This window comes from Myotis davidii, unplaced genomic scaffold, assembly GCF_000327345.1.
Source record: "Myotis davidii unplaced genomic scaffold, ASM32734v1 scaffold362, whole genome shotgun sequence".
Lineage (NCBI taxonomy): Eukaryota > Metazoa > Chordata > Mammalia > Chiroptera > Vespertilionidae > Myotis > Myotis davidii.
In genome coordinates this window covers 2224332-2230219 of record NW_006297152.1, presented here as the reverse complement: position 1 = coordinate 2230219, position 5888 = coordinate 2224332, and positions in this window count along the sequence as shown.

Genomic DNA, 5888 nt, shown 5'->3' with positions numbered 1-5888 from the left:
CCCCCCCGCGCGCCCTTCTCTGGTGCTCCTCACCTCACGCCTGCATTTCTGTAGCAGCTTCTTAGCTGATGTGTGCTTGTAGGCTCATTAAAAACCCGACGGAAGCAGTGATTTGATCTTCTGAGCACAAAACCCTCCAGGGGCTCACCATGAACTATAAAATAAAGTTCCTCAGCCTAGCGTTCAGGAACATTCAACACTATTACCTGTCCCCAGACTACGGATTCAGAACATTTTGTCTACAGTTCATCATGAGCCGTTTATTTCAGGTAAGGAAGTTTTCCCACTGTCGTGCATAAGACATGCCTATTATTAAAACTGGAGCTTTACTTTTCTTACCCCCCCCCCCACCACACACACATGAATGTCCCCTCCTTCTTCTAGTTACAGATCCCGTTCTCACTCCTTGTCTAAAGTTCGAGTCCCAGCTCTTCTGTGAACTATACTTTTTTCTTTCCTTATAGCATTGGAAAATAAAAGTATGAGTGAGTGTTATTAGAATGCTTCCTCTGTGCCTCAAATCCTAATGCTAGGTAATGTGGGAGACTTGGAGCAGAGGATAATGCACTATTTTTTCATTGTTGAGAGGCAATGTGGTAAGCAGTAGGCTTTGGAGTTAGAAGGAATTTAGTCAGGTCATTTCAACATTTTAATTTGGTTTTCCTCATATATATATATATATATATATATATATATATGGAAATGATCATAACATCCGTCTTACAGGATCACTGTAGGGTCAAATAAAAAAATGTCCCTTGAAAATGATAAATCTCCATAAGAATGTTTATGATTATTATTGCTATTATTGTTTATTGTTATTATTGCTCTTGTTTCTTGTGTGTATGTATTTTTATACATCAATTAGGGGGACAAGCTTTTAGAAGGGAAGTGTTGAGTTGTTCTTCACTTTTGAATTTCTCCGTAGTAAGTAGTCTTAATAAAAATCAGAATAAGACTAAGTGTATAAGTAAATTTTTACCAAAGGAGAAATTAGAAGGGCTATGGTAACTCACAAGTGAATTTTTATTTTGTTAAGAAAAATAATACAGGGGGAAGGTTAGCAATGTGAAGATTAATGCAGCTTTTATTGAGTGATGAAAGTAGTCTTACTACTAAAATCTTTGAACCACAAGAATTTTTTAAAAAATTCTAAAATAAATAATTTATAGCTGATCAAGGGAGAATGAGGTCAAAATTCTGCAGGGAAATAATGAACCAGAAAAGAGGAGACTTAGGTATGAGTCAACATGCAAAATTAATCTATAATAGAAAGTAAGTTTAGCTAAATTCTGGGCAGATAGCATACTTCTTGCACAAAATACTTACTAAAGAGATTAAAGCTGAAGTCAGCTATATACTTAAGCCCCTAATATTCAATCAACTGAAGGTTTGGAAGCTTATATGAAAGATTGTGGTACTATAAGGAAACAAGTATAAAATTAATAAATTTTCAGTGCTTCTAAATTATAAGAAATGCTATTAAATTTCTAACAACAATATGCTGTCTTGAATTATCACATACTGTAACTAAAATTAAATTCTTATGCCATGAGGAAGATCAAGGTATGAGTAGACTGGTAAGAAAAGGAGTTCAGTACCATATATGTGCGTAAATGTGCAAATAGAGAAATAGAGCAAATGAGCCTGATAAAACATGAGGAAACCATAGTGTGCACCTAAGAGGCTAATGTCCTGCTTGTTTCATTTTCACTGCCTTTCTCCAACTTTTCTACCTACACCTACTTGCCCCCTTTGTGCAGTGTTCGGGTCTGCTTTCGATTCTGGAACCAAATAAAAAAAATATGTAATGAGCCCTAAGTTAATGGTTTGCTGGCTCAGTCTCAAGTAAGAGCTTTTACTAATCCCTCTCTGATAGCTAGTTCTCATCTTCTGTCTCTCTCTAAAAATCAATGGAAAAATATCCTTGGGTGAGGATTAACAAACAAATAAACAACAGGTGATTGTGTTGGAACAGTGCTTCCCAAAGCCACGTCCCAAACATTTCCAAGCCTGGCAAACCCAAAAATGCATTTAATGAGACTTTATTTATCTTTATTATTTATTTATTTATTATATTTTAATTTAATTTATTTTTATTTTTTTTCTAATGAGACTTTAAGTTCCGTCATTTATTTTCCTACTCAATAGCTCCTAAATTATTTATCTCTCGTACCTAGTTCTAGGGCGACAAGTCTAATTTGTCATAACTCCACAACTGGAAGACTGCAATAACCTCCTAACTACTCTCTGTGTAATGCAGCCTGTAGACAGTAGCCAGAGTAGAGAGAATAATTATCTCAAAGTTCATTTCCATTACAGCATATTACATGTAATCTTATCACTCAAAAACGTCAAGGGCTCTCCATTGCCTACTTAATCAAAAAAGTTCACAGCAATCAGGAGCTGTCCGCTTCCTGGCAGGAAGTTGTCCTTCGTGCACACGTATCTAGGAGTTGGACACCATCCCTGCTGTGATCCTGGGCAAAATGGATAGGACATGTGTGGTCGTGAGAAGAATCCAACGTTGTTTCTCAGCCTTGCCTGTCACAAGGAGAAGCACCTTGATGCTGCTCTTTATTGATTCTGAGCTGCACTTTAATCATCTCTAAAGCACAGATGATTTCACTGTCCACCGCACTGACTTGCTATGAGAATGCACAGACATAATGTTAGGAAACACCTGGCATGTATTAGACACACTTATACCTTTTAACTACTATTATCTCTCTATATAAAACCCTAATATGCAAATAGACCGAACAGTGGAATAACTGAACAACCAGTCGCTATGATGTGCGCTGACCACCAGGGGCATGCGTGGAACATGGTGGGTGTCGGCCACAGTGGGATGGTGGAGTAGGTGAGTGGGGGGCTTCAGACCAAGGCGGAACGCCGGTCGCTGTCATCGGGGCAAGCTTCTGGTGGTTACTGAAAATTCTTTGCTCTCACGTGCTGCGGTCCTGCAGGGCACTCGCACCCACTGCACGCACTGGAGCCGCTGCTCGCAACTGCTGCCTGTGCCCAGCGCTGGCCCAGATCGCTTAGCATCGTCAGCAGATGCAAGCGGCAGCTACCGGCCCTGATTGCCCCTGAGGGCTTCTCCATCTCCCCCTGCTCCTGAGGGGCGATCAAGGCAGCAGCTGCCACTGGCACCCGCTGATGGTGCCAGCCCCACTTGCACCCAATGCTGGCACTGGCCTCATCAGCACATGGGAGTGGCGGTGGTGGGAGCAGGGTTGCTGGCAGACAGGTGACTGGGGACTACGGTGGGAGGGACTGGGCAGAAGCACGGAGGATGTGCCGAGACCCACCCCTGTGCCCACCACAGTTCCTTACAAGGTGCATGAATTCTTGCACTGGGCCCCTAGTTTTATATATTTACTCTGTCTAAATTTGCAAAACCATCTTTTACTCATTCTCTCATTCATTTATTTAGTCAAAAATCATATATGAGTACTTCCTTGTGTCAGAGGGGGAGAGAGAAAGAGAGGAACACAGATGTGAGAGAGACACATCCATTGGTTGCCTCCTACATATGCCCTGACCAGGATGGGGATGAACCTGCAACCTAGGTATGTGACCTTGACCAGGAATCGAACTTGTGACCCTTCAGGCCCTAGGCCGACACTCTAACCATTGAAACACACTGGTCAGGGCTGTTTGTTTTTGTTGTTGTTGTTTTTTAATTGCTTGGGTTGGGGCTAACTTTCTATGTGGTGTCCTCCACAATTATCATTTGATAAAAGTCTTGTTCTGTTCACTTAATGCAATCAATTCAGTATAGCACACCTTCAGAAATGGCTAAGAAACCTTGCTGGCATCTATCATCTAGTTGAGATATGTTGCAACCTCAAACATTCATTCTAGAACCTCAGTGTGGGACATAGCAGCATAGCAGTTTGTTAATTATGCCCCAGAATTCATTGTGCTTTATCTTAAAAAGAAGTTCAATCAGAATTTGGGAAGTATGAGTTGGTAACACAAAGAAAAAACATGATCAGAAGACACAAAATATCATATTTGAAATATAGAGTAGTGGAGCTTTGGAAGTTGGGATACTGATTAGTCACAATGTACTTTGAGTTAATGAAGAGAAATTGTTGAAACCAATAGCCAGAGTTTAATAATTTTAAAAAGCAATAAGAGAAAAGGGCTGAAAAGGCAATGCAGAAGGAATTCATTCATTTGAAAATATTTATCAAATACCAATTATTAACATATTCAGGTATTATGTTAATCATTAAACTGCAGAACACAAAAGATATACCCCCATCCTCCCAGAGCATACAGTCTAGAGCTAAAGGGATGTGGGCATTGCATAAATGTTTACAAGTTTTTAAATATGTAGAAATGCAAGTGAAATGGAAGGAAAAGGAGAGAAGCTTGAGTTTGAATAGAAGAAGAGGGGTGTCGACCTGGCAACATTTTTAAAGGAAAAAGTCATCTTTAAGTTGAAAATTGAAGGTTATGTAGGTGTTAGCAAAGCAGAGGTGTTGGGAGGTATGGGAAAGGAAGGTAGCTAGATGTATGAGACATTATTGGACTAGAAAGAAGTCCATTTAGCTTTGGAGTAAAAAGAAACAGATGAAACTTACTTGAATCAGCATATTTTGACCTTATGTCAAAGAGAAAAGGTGGCATCCAAAGGAAGTGGGAGCCATTGAAGGAAAGTGACAAAAGATTTGTGTACTGAGGTGATCATGATCTTGTTGGCCAGTGTAGGAAGGGAAATGAGTGACCATGGGGAACATGTATGTGTGTATCTGTATGTGCCTCATGGAAAACTTGCTTTAAATCTGGGTGGAAATAAATGCTATTTGGTAGATTGTGTTAACTGAAGAAAGTGCAAGGGGAAGTTTAGGGTAACGATTAATCACAGTGTAATGCTGCCTGGTGAAGTCTTTTCTTCTTGGTGACAACAGTCGCTGTGAGAATGCAGAGATTTGTGCTGCTGGGAGGTTTTAAGAGAGCTAGGGCTCTAAACCACGGTCCCCAGACTTTTAGATATCAAAGATCTGGAAATCACTTCCCTCTCCCCTCCAATAAACAGTAACCCAAGTAAAACTTTGAAACGCCATTTTAACCCCACAATTTAACAAGGATACAATCTCACAATAAATGGTAACCCTTCTACTTCCTCGGAAATGACAATTAACATTTGTGTGCATATGATTTTCTAGATTGTTCACAAAGCTATCACATCTTGTCACATTCACAATGGCACAGAGACTGAATTTTGTAAACCTCAACTCCACCTGTTGCAAAGGTAAGATAAAAATCAGTGCTACCTTTACCTGTGAATAAGGTCATTTAAGATTGAAATGCAACATAATTCCACAGCTGTGCTTTTTAGGATAGACTAAAAGGGGGCTTAATCTCTTTTACTGAGAAAGCTGTATTAGTTTCTTATTCATTGGAGGAGGGCAAGTGTGTTTCCCAGAATATCCCTTTGCTTGATGGCTACTAATTTGTAAATATACCCCTAGAAGAAACAACACAATTCTAATGAGTCACCATTCTTTCAAATAAGGCTGTTGAAAGTAACCTCAGAATAGGAACAGAAATAGAAACCTATTTTGACTTCCCTGATTTGTGGTATTTTTCTAGGGGACATACAAATAAAATAAAATAAAATAGCTGCATATATACTAATTAGGATTGAAGATGTTTAGAAAATAAAGGTCCAGTGAATATCTCTGAAAATATTTCATTTGACAGAAATTAAGTTTTTAGTTTTACACATAAGGTGAAAAGCAGTAATAAGTGAGGATAAAATTTTGATGAGTAATGACTCCTTTTTCACTTTTTTCTTAATTATAGTATTGTATTTGATGAAAGAGAGACTCGGTAACAGGCAAATGTCATTTTCATCTCTATGTAAAGTA